General features: G+C 47.7%; 1 pseudogene; it reads right to left on the bottom strand.

The window, feature by feature from the left end:
* Positions 1-11637: 11637 nt before the first annotated feature.
* On the bottom strand, positions 11638-18332 carry LOC123347800 (annotated as a pseudogene).
* Positions 18333-18851: the final 519 nt, after the last annotated feature.

Here is an 18851-nt window from a genome sequence, read left to right as displayed (position 1 = left end):
CCTGCCATCCATCTCCATCCTCTGACAAACAGAGGCTAGGGACACCATTCCTTACCCAGCTCTAGACATTGTGATAGCAGGTGATGGAGGTGGGAAGATAGCTTTTCTGATATTCAGGGCCGACCAGGGCGGGGGGGGGCAAGTGGGGGAATTTGCCCCAGGCCCCGGGCCCCGCCGGGGCCCCCTGAGCTCTGGCCTGGCAGTGGTCCGGGTCTTTGGCCGGCATTTTGGCTGGCGGGGGGCCCTTCAGTGCTGCCGAAGACGCGGAGCGACTGAAGGGCCCCCTGCCACCGAAAACCTGGACCGCTGCCGGGTGAGTACAAGCGCCGTGGCTTCCCCGCTTTGCCCCAGACCCCCTGAATCCTCTGGGCGTCCCTGCTGATATTGACTTGGATATTTAGAGGAACCTAAGTGAGTCAGAAAGAGAACTGAGAACAGAGCCTATCTGAGACCTTCCGTGAGACTATCTCTGTCTGACCAAGCTTCTCCTATGGCTTCTCCTATGGCTCTATGCTGCTCTGATGTGAAAGACATTTTGTCTGAGGCAGGTTGGAGCATGGAAGTGAAAACTGGGAATAGCCCAGGGAAGTGCCGTGATCTGTGGAAAAAACCTGAGTGCGATTCCTTGCATCTAACTTTCTTATTCTCCTTTAGAACTCCCAGATGGGAGGTGACATGAGTTTTCCAGGGTGCCAGAAAGATGTCTGCAGTAGGGCAGAATTTCTGTGACAGAACTGTAGCCGTCCTCCTGCTTTCCTCATGGAAACAGAGCACGGTCCTTTAAGGATGAGATTTTTAGGGCTGGATGACATTCTTGTGCAGGGGAGGTGGTGGGACATCCTGCTGAAGAATGAGCTTCCCTCGAAATCCAAATTGCAGATAGGAAAATCTCTTCTTTCATTTTGTTACCAAAAAATTGAATTGGAAGTTTTATTTCTTACTCTTTCAAATGCAAAAAGAATGAGAGAAAGGGTCCCCCCGCCCACCCCCTGCCATGCACACAACATTTTCTCACATGGTTTTATACCCTCCCCTTTTGTTTTTTCCTTTGGAAAAGGTGAGGTAACATAAAAAAGTTAAGGGAAAAAATTGGTTGAGGGGACATTAAAAGTAGAATGGCCAAGCAGAGAGAGCACTGGACTGGACCACAGAAAATCTCTGTTATATTCCTAGCTCTACCGATAGCCTGCAAGTGTCATTGTCTAACTCACATCCCCTCTGTGCCTCAATTTCCCATCTGTTGGATAGAATTAACAATAGTGACCTCCTCTGTAAGGTGCTTTGAGATCCATGAATGAACCCCACTATACAGGGCTAAGTGTTAAAATTGACACATATTTTTTGTTTCCCCAAAAAAGGAGCCAAAATTTGAAAATTTGAAAGTAAAAAATATTTACAATTGAAACAAAAACATTGGGGGAAATGAAATTTTCATAGAATCATAGAAATGTGGAGCTGGAAGGGACCTCGTGAGGTCATCAAGTCCAGCCCCCTGCACTGAGGCAGGACCATGTGAACCTAGCCCATCCCTGACAGGTATTTGCCCAACCTGTTGTTAAAAACCCGCAGTGATGGAGATTCCACCACCTCCCCTGGAAGTCTGTTCCAGCGCTTAACAACCCTGAGAGTTAGAAAGGTTTTGCTAATATCTAACTGTAAGAAGGTTCATGCCGGGGCTCTACCCTCCTGGGCAGGAGGGGAGCCACACCGGCTCACTACACGTCCTCAATTCAACAGTTCAAGGAGGCTCAGGCCCTCTGGTGCAGGGGGCTGAGCACCCACAAAGAGTTCAGGAAAGCTCAGGCTCTCTGGTGCAGGGGCTGAGCAGCCATTAACAGTACAAAGGGGCTCAGGCCCTCTGGTGCAGGGGCTGAGCAGTAATAACAGTACAGGGTGGTTCAGGCCCTCTGGTGCAAGGGCTGAATAGCAATCAATGGTACAAAAGGGTCTCAGGCCCTTTGGTGCAGGGGCTGAGCAGCAATAACAGTACAAAAGGGGCTCAGGCCCTTTGGTGCAGGGGCTGAGCAGCGATAACAGTACAGGGAGCTCAGGCCCTTTGGTGCAGGGGCTGAGCAGCAAACAGTACAAGGAGCTCAGGCCCTTTGGAGCAGGGTCTGAGCAGCAAACAGTAGGTATATAGGCCCAGGTCCTTACACCTGAGCGTTGGGTGAGGGGGAAAACTGCCACCCGTGAGTGGGGTGGCAGGGGGGACGCAGGCCCACCCACTCCACTGTGTCCCAGCCTAGGGCCCTAGCAGCGGCTATCACCGCTGCAGGTCAGTGGGGTCCTGACCGCAACACACTGACATCGGCACATCTGTGTCTGCAGCCTGAAAGGGGTCGGCTACCCCCGGGCTACTTCCAGTTTCCCCCTCAGGGCCTACCTCGTCCGTGGCACCGGTTCCAGGCCAGTCAACGAGCATAGGCTCCTCTCGACCAGGGCTTGGAGGCAGGTCCGGCAGCTCCTCGGGAAAGTCTGGCCAGGCGTGCTCGGGCGGCTCCTCCGGGTAACAGCAGGGGCGGGGAGGCTCCGACGGCTCCTCCTCGTAGCGGGCGTGGGGGAGTTCCAGCGGCTCCTCCCAGTACTGGCCATGGGGGAGCTCCGGTGGCTCCTCCTCATAGCGGGCGCGGGGAAGCTCCGGCCAGTCAGGACAGCTGCCTTGGGTCCTGGCAGGTTCTCAGTCGCGAGCTCCCGGCGGCACGTCTGCTCCCTGCGGTGGCTGGGCTCTGACTGAGCTCTGGCAGCCGGCTTTTCTACTTCCTGTCCCGCCCCTTGACTTCTGGGGGGCGGGGACAGGTGGCAGTGGTTCCGCCCACTTGGGTGTCTGCAAGAGCGCTCCCTCTACTGGCCAGGAGGGGAGCCACACCGACTCACTACACTAACCTAAATCTCCCTTGTTGCAGAATAAGCCCATTGCTTCTTGTCCTCCCGTCAGTGGACGTGAAGAACAATCGATCCCCATCCTCTGTATAACAGCCTTTAACAAATTGCAACACTGCTCTTAGGTCCCCCTCAGTCTTCTTTTCTCAAGACTAAACATGTCCTTTATTTCTGACCTTTCCTCATAGGTCAGGTTTTCTAAAGCTTTTATCATTTTTGATGTTCTCCTCTGGATCTCTCCAGTTGGTCCATGTCTTTCCTAAATTGCAGCACCCAGAACTGGAAACAATACACCAGCTGAAGCCTCACCAATGTTGAGCTGAGAGGGACAGTTACCTCCTGTGTCTTACGTACACCCCAGTATGATATGAGCCTTTTTCACTTCATCATGTTGAATAATATTCATTTTGTGAGCCACTCTGACTCAAAATGTGTTGGACAATTTCTACTGTGATGTCCCACAAGTCATCAAACTGGCCTGTACTGACACTCACCGGGTAGAACTACAGATGGTCTTCAATGGTGGGGTACTGCTCATAATAGCATTCATCATGGTGCTGATATCCTACGCTTTCATTTTAGTGAAGATCATGACACATATTGCAGAAGGGAAACACAAGGCTCCATCCACTTGTGGAACTCAAATTACTGTGGTGCATATACAATTCATACCCAGCATCTTTGTCTATGCTCAGCCCTTCAAGCACTTCACCCTAGACAAGGTGGTTTCAGCCATTTACACTGTAATCACCCCGATGCTGAACTTGATGATCTACATGCTGAGAAATGCCGAGTTGAAGAAGGCCCTTAGGAGACTGATGAGCAAAGTGCTGTGCTCAGGGAGGAAGATAGAGGCATAATTTATCTTTCAATGTCCATTTGTGTTAAAAACCTGATCTCAGCAGGTATTACACAGGAAATGTATGTGGCCTATGAAATGTGTAAGAGATCAGATAGTGCTCTCTCATCAGACTTTCTGCTCACAAATTTGTTATAAACTGAGGGAAAGAACCTCCATATAAGTAGAAAAAGTGGATGGTGTAAATAAGGGTTTATATTGAGGATTCTTGATTCAGATTCTTCTAAGGGTATGTCTACACTACAAGAGTAGTTCGATTTAACTTAGGTCGAATTTGTGGATTCGACCCTATGAAGTCGAATTTGTGTATCCACACTAAGGACACTAATTCGACTTTGTGAGTCCACACTAACGGGGCAAGTGTCGACATTGGAAGCGGTGCATTCTGGGCAGCTATTCCACAGTTCCCGCAGTCCCCGCTTCCCATTGGAATGCTGGGTAGAGCCCCCAATGCCTGCTGGGGGAAAAATGTGTCGAGGGTGGTTTTGGGTAACTGTCGTCATTCAACCGTCACTCCCGCCCTCCCTCCCTGAAAGCGCCGGCGGGAAATCTGTTTGCGCACTTTTCTGGTCAGTGACAGCGCGGACGCCACAGCACTGCGAGCATGGAGCCCGCTGCGATCATCGCTGCACTTATGGCCGTTGTCAACTCCTCGCACCTTATCGTCCACCTCTTCCACAGTCAGCTGCTGAGAAATCGGGCGAGGAGGCTCCGGCAGCGCGGTGAGGACATGAAGTGTCAGAGTGGCACAGACCTCTCACAAAGCACGGGACGCCGCGCCGCGGACATCATGGTGGCAATGGGTCACGTTCATGCTATGGGACGGCGATTCTGGGCCCGGGAAACAAGCACGGACTGGTGGGACCGCATAGTGCTGCAGGTCTGGGATGAATCACAGTGGGTTGCTGTGATGCAAGTAGCCCACGCAATCGTTGACCTACTGCTGTCAAAGGTAGTGACCCTGGGAAACGTCCAGGTCGTCATAGATGGCTTCGCCGCGATGGGATTCCCAAACTGCGGTGGGGCTATAGATGGGACTCACATCCCTATCCTGGGACCGGCCCACCAGGCCAGCCAGTATATTAACAGAAAGGGCTACTTTTCAATGGTGCTGCAAGCACTGGTGGACCATAGGGGACGTTTTACCAACATCTACATCAGGTGGCCGGGCAAGGTTCATGACGCGCGTGTTTTCAGGAACTCTTGTCTGTTTAGACGCCTGCAGGAAGGTAGTTTCTTCCCGGACCACAAAATAACTGTTGGGGATGTGGAGATGCCTACAGTGATCCTCGGGGACCCAGCCTACCCGCTAATGCCTTGGCTCATGAAGCCCTATACAGGCGCCCTGGACAGTGACAAGGAGCTCTTCAACTACCGGCTGAGCAAGTGCAGAATGGTGGTGGAGTGTGCTTTCGGACGTCTCAAGGGGAGATGGAGGAGCTTACTGACTCGCTCAGATCTCAGCGAACCCAATATCCCCATTGTTATTGCAGCTTGCTGTGTTCCACAATCTCTGTGAGAGCAAGGGGGAGACCTTTATGGCGGGATGGGAGGTTGAGGCAAATCGCCTGGCTGCTGATTACGCTCAGCCAGACACCCGTGCGATTAGAAGAGCCCAGCGGGAAGCGCTGTGCATCCGGGAGGCTTTGAAAGCTAGGTTCCTCAGAGAGCAGGGTAACCTATGACTGTCCAGTCTCTTTACAGAGAAGCTGAACCTGCCCCTGTTTCAGTTACTATTGACTTTTTTCAGCAGTTACATACCCCGTTCACCAGGTTTCCCCCTTTCCAACAGACGTTTAAAAATAAAGTTATTGGAACATTGTTAATTAACAAAGTTTTCTTTACTAACGAATTCGCGTTAAAGGGTTCAAACAGGGACGCAGACTGCGGTGGGTACGGTGTGCAGTGATGTACAGACCGCTTCTACTCTCGAGGAATGACAGGCTCCTGCTCCTACAACGGTCTCTGGGGGGAGGACGGTTACAGGAGGGTGTGCGGAAGGGGTGGGTTTGCAGGAAGGGGTGAGGGTTGTGTGGGAAGGGTGAGTAGGTGTAGGGGGATGATGGCTCTGGCTGGGGCTCAGGGCATCGGAGAGGCTCATGGCTAGGGTGGAAGGGCATGGTAAGGGCAGCCTGCCTTGCCATTTGTGGATGCCAGGCGCTCGGACCCTGGGGCAGCATACACCTCCCAGACTGACCTGGGGCAGCAGACACCTCCCAGAGTGACCCGGGTGCCTAGTGACTGCACTCTGTGTGTGACCTGCTGTTGATCCTGCCCCCATGTCTACCCTGGTAATGGTGGCTGTCCTATGCAATTAACAAACCCCTATCTCCCCTTCACAAAAAATCTTCTGCAAAGAAACATCACGGAAACAGTAATGAACAGCAAACTATTTTTAATACTCAAGTACACAGTTGGGGGATGAAACTGGGATTTGGGATCGGGTGAGCCAGGAAGGCAAGCAATTCTCATACTTTAGGGAATGAGAGCTGTTTGGTACATGAGCGCTCTGCTGGGGTGGAGTGACAGTTTTCACGGCCCCTAGTGCCCCTCCTTCTTGTGAGTTTGGGTGAGGGGGGGACAGGACTTTGTGGCGGGGGAGGGCGGTTGCAGATACAGTTCAGGGGGGCTCTCTGCTCCTGCCTGCGGTCCTGCAGAACATCCACAAGGCGCCGGAGTGTGTCCGTTTGCTCCCTCATTAGTCCAAGCAGCGTTTGAGTCGCCTGCTGGTCTTCCTGCCGCCACCTGTCCTCCCGTTCGCTGTGTGAGCGCTGCTGCTGAGAGAGGGTCTCCCTCCACTGGCTCTTCTGGGCCGCCTCGGCTCTGGAGCAGGCCATCAGTTCAGCGAACATCTCGTCCCGAGTCTTTTTCTTTCGCCGCCTAATCTGCGCCAGCCTCTGTGAGGGGGATGCCGGGGCAGGTCGGGAAACAGCCGCAGCTGTGTGATGGGAAAAAGGAAGTGATTTCCTTGCAAAGATACATGTTTGCGAACACTGAACACAGTCTACTCAGTTTCTGTGAATAAGACCATACAGGGCACCTAATCTCATGTGCTCTCAGGACAAGTTCGAATTTTCGGCATTCGCTTTCATTGCCTGGGGTCTTGCACTGGAGATCGGACAAGCGGGGCAGAACAGCAGAATCCGTGTAGCAGCCAGGCCTGGTAAGCCGTAAACTTTAGGCTGCTTAACAGTTAATGGATAGCAGTGCCCTCCTGCTGCAGGCAATCTGGAAAGCATAAAGTCTGACCCTGTTCCAGCCCTTCGCGGCTGTCCCCGGGAAAGATCCCTGTATGCTTTCCCTCTGCAGCCTCCACCACGTGGCTGTTAAACGACGGTCATTGTTATGCAAAGGAAAAGTGAAGCATTCCCAATAGTAACATTACACTAATTCCCCTAATTAGATGCAGCAGTCGCCAAGCGAGATCACCCTGAGGCGGGTCACTAAGAGAGACAGAGAGCGCATGCTGCGTGAATCCCTGCACAGACCAGGGCCCTATGCTGCCATGCTCGTCGAGGCAATGCTCCCACTGTACCTGAGGATAGCCTGGCGCGGAAGAGTGTGCTTCCACGGAGCACCCAATAAGGCACCTCTCCCCAGGAACCTCCTGCGGAGGCTTTTCGAGTACCTCTACGAGAGCTTCGTGGAACTCTCCCAAGAGGATTTCTGTTCTATCACTACATGTATTTACCTTCTTTTCATATAGTTTTTATTCCTGTTTTTTAAAAAATAAATGTTTACATGTTTATAGCCTTACCGACTGATCCTTCCCCTGATTCAGAGTCCGGGTTAACGGCCGGGGAGGGTTGGTAGGGGATCTCTGTGAGGCTGATGAAGAGATCCTGGCTGTCGGGGAAAGCAGTATTGTAAGCGCTGTCGCCTGCCTCATCCTCCACAAACCCTTCCTCATCTTCCGCATCCGCGAACATTGCTGAGAAACTGCCCCTCGACACTATCCCATCCTCAGAGTCCACGGTCACTGGTGGGGCAGTGGTGGCAGACCCACCGAGAATGGCATGCAGTGCCTCGTAGAAGCGGCATGCCTGGGGCTGGGCTCCGGAGCATCCGTTTGCCGCTTTGATTTTTTGGTAGCCTTGTCTCAGGTCCTTGATTTTCACGTGGCACTGCGTTGCATCCTCTGAGTGCCAAGGCTTTGGAGACCTTCTCGTAGGTCTTTGCATTCCGTTTTTTGGAGCGCAGCTCCGAAAGCACAGACTCATCGCACCACACAGCGATCAGATCCAAGACTTCCCGGTCAGTCCATGCTGGGGCCCTCTTTCTACTCTGAGATTGCATGGACCCCTCTGCTGGAGAGCTCTGCATCGTTGCCGGTGCTGCTGAGCTCGCCCCGATGTCCAACCAGGAATTGAGATTCAAACTGGCCAGACAGGAAAAGGAATTCAAATTTTCCCGGGGCTTTTCCTGTATGGCTGATCAGAACATCTGAGCTCGGACTGCTGTCCAGAGCGTCAACACAGTGGTGCACTGTGGGATAGCTCCCGGAGCTACTAAGGTCGATTTCCGTCCACACATAGGCTAACTCGACATAGCCATGTCGAATTTAGCGCTACTCCCCTCGTCGGGGTGGAGTACCGAATTCGAACTAAAGAGCCCTCTAGGTCGAACTAATTAGCTTCCTGGTGTGGACGGTTGCACGGTTAAATCGAATTACCGCTGCTAAATTCGACATAAATTCCTAGTGTAGACCAGGCCTAAGAATGATTTCAACTGATGAGGAATCGATGAAAATCAAAAACTTTTCCAAAAAAAAAGATTGGTTGAATAAATTATGTATCATAACTAATGTACTAAATGTGATAAAGAGATTAATATAAAATGTTCCAATGGGTGAATAAAAACATTCTTTTTGTTTACAACTTATTCTTTTTCTCCTTTCTACACATAGAACACTTATTTGTCTTTACCTAATGGCTTCTCATCAGAATGGTTTAATAATATTGAGGCCTTACATTCACATGGAACTGGTTTTAATTTTCCTACATCATGTTACTAATTATATCTCTAACTGCACATGCTGAACTATACTCATCTCTGGTGTTCTTTTCTCCTAATATTGATATAAACAAATAAGAATACATATAAGAATAGCCATACTGGGTCAGACCAAAGGTCCATCCAGCCCAGTATCCTGTCTGCCGACAGTGACCAATGCCAGGTGCCCCAGAGGGAGTGAACCTAATAGGTAACGATCAAGTCATCTCTCTCCTGCCATCCATCTTCACCCACTGATAAACAGAGGCTAGGGACACCATTCCTTACCCATCCTGGCTAATAACCATTAATGGACTTAACCTCCATGAATTTATCTAGTTCTCTTTTAAATTCTTTTATAGTCCAAGCCTTCACAACCTCCTCAGGCAAGGAGTTCCACAGGTTGACTGTGTGCTGTGTGAAGAAGAACTTCCTTTTATTTATTTTAAACCTGCTGCCCATTAATTTCATTTGGTGGTCCCTTGTTATTATATTATGGGAACAAGTAAATAACTTTTCCTTATTCACTTTCTTCACACCACTCATGATTTTATACACCTCTATCATACCGCCCACTTAGTTTCCTCTTTTCCAAGCTGAAAAGTCCTAGCCTCTTTAATCTCTCCCCATATGGGACCCATTCCAAACCCCTAATCATTTTAGTTGCCCTTCTCTGAACCTTTTCTAATGCCAATATATCTTTTTTTGAGATGAGGAAACCACATCTGTACACAGTATTCAAGCTGTGGGAGTACCATGGATTCATATAAGGGCAATAAGATATTCTCCAATGTATTCATTATCCCTTTTTAAATGATTCCTAACATCTTGTTTTCTTTTTTGACTGCCACTGCACACTGCGTGGATGTCTTCAGAGAACTATCCACAATGACTATCCACGATAACTCCAAGATCTCAAGAACATGGAGTTATAAACATATAAAAACATTTTTGATGGATTTTTTAGTGTCCTTTCCATTGTTAACAAATAAATAATGGGTAATAAATGACTTCAAATATTTTCTGTATATATATATATATTTAAAAAAAGAACAAATTTTCCTAATGATTCTTAGTTTTTTAATGTTTCCATATTGATTCCTTTTATACTAAGAAAGAAAGAAAGAATAAATATGAAATTTTACAGTACGAGGACATGATGGGGAGGGGGCTGCAAAGAGGTCACTGAGGGCAGGGGGAAAAAATCATGGAAATATACCTAGAAATAGAAGGGACCTTAAAAGGTCATTAAGTCCAGTCCCCTGCCTTTACTAGCAGGATCAAGTACTGATTTTTGCCCCAGATCCCTAAATGGCCTCTTAAAGGATTGAATATACAACCCTGGGTTAAGCAAGCCACTGCTCAAACCACTGAGCTATCCCTCCTCCCATGTCCTCTGAGGGCAGGGTGTGAAGGGGAGGGGGCTGCAAAGGGGTCAATGAAGGCAGGATTTTGAAGGGGCTACACAATTATCTCTGAGGGCAGTGCTGATCGGGATGGGGCTCCACAGGGGTCATTGAGCGCAGGGTGTGGAGGGGAGGGGGCTTCACAGAGGACACTGAGGGCTGGGTTTTGGGGGGCAGGTGTGTCACTGGGGAGAAGGTGTGCAGAGGAGGGGGCTGCATTGGGATCACTGAGGGCAGGGTGGGGTCTGCACACAGGTCACTGAGGGCAGAAGTTGTAGGTAAGAGTATACCCAGTGTTTAAGATGGGCTGAATGCTATAAGGAAGACTGACTTTTTTTCCCTTGCCACATGACTATCCATTGTTATCATGAATGACTATGAGTTGTCCTTGTGAGTTCCAATATACAGGAACACCACACTTAACATTGTAGTTATGTTCCTGAAAAATGCGACTTTACGCAAAATAACGATGGGGGGATAGCTCAGTGGTTTGAGCCTTGGCCTGCTAAACCCAGGGTCATAAATTCAATCCTTAAGGGGGCCATTTGGGGATTTAGTTGGGGATTGGTCCTGCTTTGAGCAGGGGGTTGGACGAGATGATCTCCTGAGGTCCCTTCCAACCCTAATAATCTATGATGTTAAGCAAATCTAATTTCCCCATAAGAATTAATGTAAATGAGGGGGTTAGGTTCCAGGGGAAAAACTTTCACCAGACAAAAGACTATATTTTATATATATATACACACACACAGAGTATAAGTTTTAAACAAATAATTTAATACTTGTACACAGTGATGATAATTGTGAAGCTTGGTTGAGGTGGAGGAGTCAAAGGGTAGGATATTTCCCAGGGAATGCCTTACTGCTAAATGAACTAGCAATTGACTGAGCCCTCAGGGGTTAACTCTCACACTCTACAAAGCAGCAGGAAAGGAGGGAGGGCAGACAGAGACAGAGACACACACCCTTTAAGTAGCTGACCCCAGGCTTAAGTACACTGTCTTGTTAATTAAGTCAGCTTGCTGAGACCTCAGACTGCAGGCTGAACAGGCTTGTGTGTCCCCCGCTCTCTATGGAAGATGCGGCAAGTGGGGTGCAGAAGCAGGACGGGGCAGATACCCTGACATTACCCCGCCTCTTCCCCCTCCCCCCGTACAGCAAGCAGCAGTCTCTGGGAGCAGCTCCAAGGCAGAGGGCAGGAGCAGCACATGACAATGTGGGGAGGGAACTTAGGGGAGTGGGGAGCTGATAGGAGGAGCTGATAGTGGGGTTGCTGGTCCACCCTGGTTCCAACCACCCACCAGCTAGCTGCAATGGGCTTCTCTTCCTGCAAGCAGTGGACACAACAGGTGGCTGCCAAGACATTAGAAAGGAGCATTTCAAAACTTTAAAGGAGCATGTTCCCTAATTGATCAACAACTTAACATTGAAACAACATTAACTGGGACGACTTTAAGTGAGGAGTTCCTGTATAAGGTTTGGCTTGAGTGAGAATGAGAATTACTCTAGTGCGTGAGCATGCTTTAGAGTTTTCATTGAGACATCCCACAACTCATCCAACTGGCCTGAACCGACACCTTCCTGGACAAGCTGCTGATGGCCTCCAATGGTGCAATGCTTCTCCTCATAATCTTTATACTCCTCCTCTTTTCGTACATCATCACTTTAGCCAAGATAAGGACAGACATCACAGAAGGGAAGCACAATACACTGTCCTCCTGCAGAACCTAGATCACAGTCATCTACGCTCCACCCTTCTGGAAATTCCCCCCAAATAAGTTGGGCTTCAGTCTTCATAGCGTATCCACAACATGCCTCAGGTGGTGCGTGACCAGGATTTATCCCCGAACTTGGTCTGCTGGTTGGATCATTAGCTTCCCTGGCTCAGGTACTGATGGGGAGTGCGACATGAATGCTGGCTTCAGTCATTAACTCTGTAATCTCCTGGATGCTGCTCATTGTTCTCCATGCTGAGAAACACCAAAATGAAAAAGGCCATCACGAGAGTGAGGAGCAGAATCCTGTTCTGAGGATGAAACTATAACAGCAGAATTTATCTTTGCATTATTTTTTTAATTATTATTCTACATGCATTTTTCATTGCAATATTAATAAATCTCATTTATAATCTCTTTTACATTTAAAAATATGTATTGGAGATCAACCTCTTAATCATTACAGTCCAATTCCAAATGTAGATATGATTTATTACATAGTCTAATTGACCCTGGACTAGGGATCTCTGCCATCTTCTCCACTGGAGGAATTCCCCCCTACTTTATTCCTTCAAGCCACTAGTGTTGAATTTAGACAACAAGGGAAATTTCCCAATCCAAAATCTCTGTTAAGGTGGAGGTAATATTGATTTAATATAGGCAATTTAAAGGGACAAAAATATCACTACTGTTATTTCTGTTTGTTTTTTGTTTGTTTGTTGTTTAGTTTTTTGCAGTATATATTAAGGATACAAAATGGAACATTTTCAAAAATGGAAATACAAGTGCTTTTCCAAAATTACAAATAATGTGTAGGAAAATAAACCGTGTTACAATGGGTTACTTCAGTCTGACTGACATATGCTGCAGGTTGCATGCTGCTAATCATAAAATGTCCTCTGAGTTTCTGAAAAAGGATAGCTGACAATTTCATAACACAAAAAATGTTGCATCCAACAGCAGGGAATTCTATAGCAGACCAAATTTCAACAGCAAAAGAGAACTAAAAGAAAATTGTTGCATGGGTGTAAATGATCAGCACACAATTACATTTGTTATGTGCAAACAGCATACAATCTAAAGCAATAGCACCCAGTGCTTTAAAAGGCCAGTTTCACAAAGATGAGTCGAATCAGGTAGTAGAAAAAGTTTAAACAGAAAAATGGAAGGATAATTAGGAACTGCTTCAGAACACTTCATTAGATGACACAAAAGCTACAATTGAGAGACAAGATTACGCTGGTTAGAAAAAAAACAGTTTGGCTTGCAGGGCAAATGAAAGCAATTATAAAGGATGGGATAGACATTAAGGTCAGGCTGTGACAGACACGGGGCTGCACAAGGGTCCTTGGTAGTGCTGAGCAAGGAGGATTCTAAGATTGTAAGTTGAGCATGGAGAAGGAGAAATGTCTTTTCCGTACCCTGCAGTGTAATAAAGGTCAAACTTCACAATATGGTCCTGGTGACTGAGTCACTTCCCCCCTTCCCTGTAATATAGGGAACATATACATAATGCTGGGAGCCCTATTTATCCCCTACCTCTGTGAGGTGCTTATCAAAGCTCCCCAGGCCTGGTAGGCCAGGTTTGGTGCCCAGACTTCGTACAGAACCTGTCTGTGAGAAGAGACACAGGAAAGGGGAGGGGGAACCACAGCAGGGGGCTTGAGAATTCTCTGGGCATGGGGTGCTGCCACTTTAGACCCCTACATCCCAGAATCAGACCCCAGTGGCAGGGCCAGCTCCAGGGTTTTTGTCGCCCCAAGCAGGAAAAAGAAAAAAAAAAAAGCTGTGATCTGCTTCACTGCCGCTGCTTCAGTCTTCTGCGGCAGGTCCTTCGCTCCGAATGGGAGAGAGGGACCCACTGCCGAATTCCCGCCAAAGAGCTGGACATGCCACCCCTTTCCGTTGGCCACTTGCTTGCTAGGCTGGTGCCTGGAGCTGGCCCTGACCATTGGGATTCACAAAATCCTCTAGCAGCTTCTGGCTAACCCTGTAGGTACCTAAAATTTTATTGTGGGGGTGCTGAGAGGCATTGAACCAAACTGTAAACCCTGTATACGATGGACTCCACTTCAAGCCAGTGAATGAGGCAGCTCCCCACCCCAGCATCCCTAGTTCCAGCACCTCTGCTACCAGTCTATGTTTCGGTCTCTGGGCGTGTGCGTTGCTGCCTCCCTCTAGGTACTTGGATGCCTAAACCCCAGAGAGATGCACAAAATGGGGGGAGATAAGCATCCCTCTGCCTAGCTCACCAGTAGAGCCTGATCCAGCAAGTGTGCTCAGAGCTCACCTACTGGATCAGGTCCCTGTGCTGGAGCTCAGACAAGACAGCTCTGCAGACAAGGTCCCACCCTTCTGACTTTTAGCCCAGTGCTTAGGGTTCTCCCTTGCGATGTGGGAGGCTTCCAGCTCAAGTTCCCCCTCTGCCCGAGGGCAAGAAGGGATGTGAAAAGGGATCTGCTATTTCTCAGGTGACTGCCCTAGTCAAATCCCTTCTTCAGAACACATAAGAATGGCCATATTGTTTGTCAGACCAAAGGTCCATCTAGCCCAGTGTCCTGTCTTCTGACAGTGGCCAATGCCAGGTCCCCCAGAGGGAATGAACAGAACCGGTAATCATCAAGTGAGCCATCCCCTGTCACCTGTTCCCAGCTTCTGGAAAACAGAGCCTAGGGACACCATCCCTGTCCATCCTGGCTAATAGCCATTATCCCCCGTGAACTTATTGAGTTATTTTTAACCCTGTTATAGTCTTGGCCTTCACAACATCCTCTGGCAAAGAGTTCCACAGGCTGACTGTGCATTGTGTGAAGAAATACTTCCTTTTCTTTGTTTTAAACCTGCTGCCAATTAATTTCATTTGGTGACCCCTAGGTTCCTTATTTACTTTCTCTGCACCAGTCAAGATTTTATAGACCTTTATCTTCTCCCTCAAGGAGTGGGAATGACTTGAACAGGAGGTGTTCCTCATCCCAGGTGAGGATAGATTAAAAGCTACAAGGGAGGTGGTCTGCCTCAGAAGAGGCTCCTAACTCCAGGAATTTAGCCCCGTTTCCAGCCTAATGGGGAGATGTGATTTATGCCATAATCCCTGCCCTTCTTGGGAGTTGCTCTGAGGCTTAGAGGACAAGGTCAGCTCCCAGACAGCTGCACTCTGCAGCACGGTATGGGGAGGAGGTGACCAGCTCTCTGTGAAGAAAGAAGTAGTTCGGGACTATTTAGAAAAGCTGGACGAGCACAAGTATATGGGTCCGGATGCACTGCATCCGAGGGTGCTAAAGGAGTTGGCCGATGAGATTGCAGAGCCATTGGCCATTATCTTTGAAAAATCATGGCGATTGGGGGAGGTCCCGGATGACTGGAAAAAAGCTAACGTAGTGCCCATCTTTAAGAAAGGGAAGAAAGAAGATCCAGGGAACTACAGGCCAGTCAGTCTCACCTCAGTCCTTGGAAAAATCATGCAACAGGTCCTCAAGGAATCAATCCTGAACCACTTAAAGGAGGGGAAAGTGATCAGGAACAGTCAGCATGGATTCACCAAGGGCAAATCATGCCTGACTAACCTGATTGCCTTCTATGATGAGATAACCGGCTCTGTGGATGAGGGGAAAGCAGTGGATGTGCTATTTCTGGACTTTAGCAAAGCTTTTGATACAGTCTCCCACAGTATTCTTGCCAGCAAGTTAAAGAAGTAAGGGCTGGATGAATGGACGGTAAGGTGGATAGAAAACTGGCTAGATGGTCAGGCTCAACGGGTAGTGATCAATGGTTCCATGTCTAGTTGGCAGCCGGTATCAAGTGGAGTGCCCCAAGGGTCGGTGCTGGGGCCGGTTTTGTTCAATATCTTCATTAACGATCTGGAGGATGCTGTGGACTGCACCCTTAGCAAGTTTGCAGATGACACTAAACTGGGAGGAGTGGTTGATATGCTGGAGGGTAGGGATAGGATACTGAGGGACCTAGACAAATTAGAGGATTGGGCCAAAAGAAATATGATGAGGTTCAACAAGGACAAGTGCAGAGTCCTGCACTTAGGATGGAAGAATCCCATGCACTGCTACAGACTAGGGACCGAATGGCTGGGCAGCAGTTCTGCACAAAAGTCCCTAGGGGTTATGGTGGATGAAAAGCTGAATATGAGTCAACAGTGTGCCCTTGCTGCCAAGAAGGCTAATGGCATTTTGGGTTGTATAAGTAGGGGCATTTCCAGCAGATCGAGGGATGTGATCATTCCGCTCTATTCAGCACTGGTGAGGCCTCATTTGGAGTACTGTGTCCAGTTTTGGGCCCCACACTACAAGAAGGATGTGGATAAATTGGAGAGAGTCCAGCAGAGAGCAACAAAAATGATTAGGGGGCTGGAGCACATGACTTATGAGGAGAGGCTGAGGGAACTGGGATTGTTTAGCCTGCAGAAGAGAAGAATGAGGGGGGATTTGATAGCTGCTTTCAACTACCTGAAAGGGGGTTCCAAAGAGGATGGATCTCGACTGTTCTCAGTGGTAGAAGATGACAGAACAAGGAGTAATGGTCTCAAGTTGCAGAGGGGGAGGTTTAGGTTGGACATTAGGAAAAACTTTTTCACTAGTAGGGTGGTGAAGAACTGGAATGGGATACCTAGGGAGGTGGTGGAATCTCCTTCCATAGAGGTTTTTAAGGTCAGGCTTGACAAACCCCTGGCTGGGATGATTTAGTTGGGTTTGGTCCTGCTTTGAGCAGGGGGTTGGACTAGATGACCTCCTGAGGTCCCTTCCAACCCTGAGATTCTATGATTCTATGATAAGTTTGGATATATAGGGGATAACAATATGAATATTGGTTGTTGTTTTTTTCCCCTGCATAGTGCCTAGAAACTCCAATCAGGATCATGGCCACATTGTATTAAGCTCTCTTACAAACATATAATAAGAGAAAATACCTGCAACTACACTAACACCACCATTGTGTGGTGAATAAGAATAATATATGGAGATATTAATAATAGCAATTAACAGGGCTGTCTGAGAAATATTTCCCCCTTCCTCTCCCTCCTCCCCCAATTGATGACTATTTAAAATATTACAAATCTTTATTTTTTCCCAGGGAAAACAAACAAAACAAACCCACCCAGGTTTTAACTGCAACTGAAACCCTGACATCTGAAAAATATCTACATTTAGTTGACAAAAACAATTTTTTTCAGATTTTAGGTTTTTAGACAAAACCCTAAATGTTGTAGATGAAAATGTCTAAAACCTATTTTCAATAGAAAAAAAATGTTTAAATGGAATTTGTTACCATGTAACTGTTAAGTCGTTGTTTGCTGTATCATGTATATTCACAATTCTGTTACTAATGGTAGCCATTTTGTTGCCAAAGTTGCTGCAGGCTGTTGGAAACAGATAGAAATGCACTTTGCTTTTTGTTTCTCATGAAGATTTTTTTTTATTTTATTCATTCTTGCTCCCTCATCTAAACCAAAACCATTATTAAACTGAGGGCACCTACTTTAATTTTACATGTTGCAAACATAAGACTGACCCACTAACAAAAATGTTACATATTTGGTTTCCTCCATGAGAAGACCCTGTTCATTAATCGCTTGATGGCATTCTTCATCTCAGTATTTCTTAGCGTGTAGATCATGGGATTGAGCATTGGGGTGATGACTGTGTAGAGAGCAGATATTGCTTTGTCTATGGAAAATTTCCGGAAAGGTCGAGCGTAGATGAAGATACAAGGCATGAAATGGATGCTCACCACCACAACCTGGGCTCCGCAAGTGGACAGGGCTTTGTGCTTCCCTTCTGGGACATGGGTCCTTATCTTGACCAAGATGACTGTGTATGACACAATCAGGATGATGAAGATGATGATGGTGAGCAGCCCACTGTTGGAGACCATCAGCAACTCCACCATGTAGGTGTCTGTGCAAGCCAATTTGATCACCTGAGGGACATCACAGTAGAAATTGTCCAGTGTATTGGGTCCACAGAAAGGCAGTTGGATTGTCAGAGCAACCTGGACAATGGAATGGACAAAGCCACCTAGCCATGCCCCAGCCACCAGCCCTACACACACACCCCAGTTCATGATTCTGAGGTAGTGCAAAGGTTTATGGATAGCCACATACCGATCAAGTGCCATCACCATGAGGAAGAAAACCACAGCGCCCCCTGTGAAGTGGAAAAAAAACATCTGTGACATGCAACCACCAAACGTGATTGTCTTTTGCTTGGACAGGAGGTCCCACAGCATCTTGGGCACCGTGACCGAGGACTCGCTCAGGTCAATGAAGGCCAAGTTTCCCAGCAGGAAGTACATAGGGGTGTGGAGCTGGTGGTCAGTGATCACGGTGGTGATGATGGTGAGGTTTCCCAGCCAGGTCATCATGTAGACTATGAAGAAGACCACAAAGAGGAATCTCTGCAGTGCCAGACTCTGGGTTAGACCCACAAGAAGAAATTCTCTCACTCTACGGGTGAGATTCTGCTGTTCCATTGATCAACCTTAAAATGTGCCTGCAAAGGGAACACTAGTATTAATTATTATTCACAGGTTCATATATTTTAAGGCCAGAAGATCATTTAGTCTGACTTCCTGTATTACACAGGCCAGAGGATTCATCCAGATACCCCTGCATTGAACCCAATAACTTGTGTTTGACTAAAGCGTTTTCCAGAAGGGCATCCAGTCTTGATCTGAAGACATCAAGAGCTGGACAGTCTACCACTTCCCTTGGTACTTCGCACCAAATGGTTAATCACTCTCACTTGTTAAAAATGTGTGCCTTAGTTTTAATTTGAATTTGTCTGGCCTCAGCTTCGGGCCATTGGTTCTTTTTCTGTCTTTCTCCACTAGAGAAGGTAAAGGTATTGTTTTACTGTAATCATCACTTCTCAATCTTCTTTTTCATAAACTAAACAGATTGAACTCTTTAAGCCTTACACTGCCATGCATTATCTCCATCTCTCTCTTTTTTCTTTCTCTCTCTTTTCTGCAACATCTCCAAATTTTAAG

This window comes from Mauremys mutica, chromosome 13 (genome assembly GCF_020497125.1).
Source record: "Mauremys mutica isolate MM-2020 ecotype Southern chromosome 13, ASM2049712v1, whole genome shotgun sequence".
NCBI lineage: Eukaryota > Metazoa > Chordata > Testudines > Geoemydidae > Mauremys > Mauremys mutica.
This window is presented reverse-complemented; position numbering and strand designations above follow the sequence as displayed.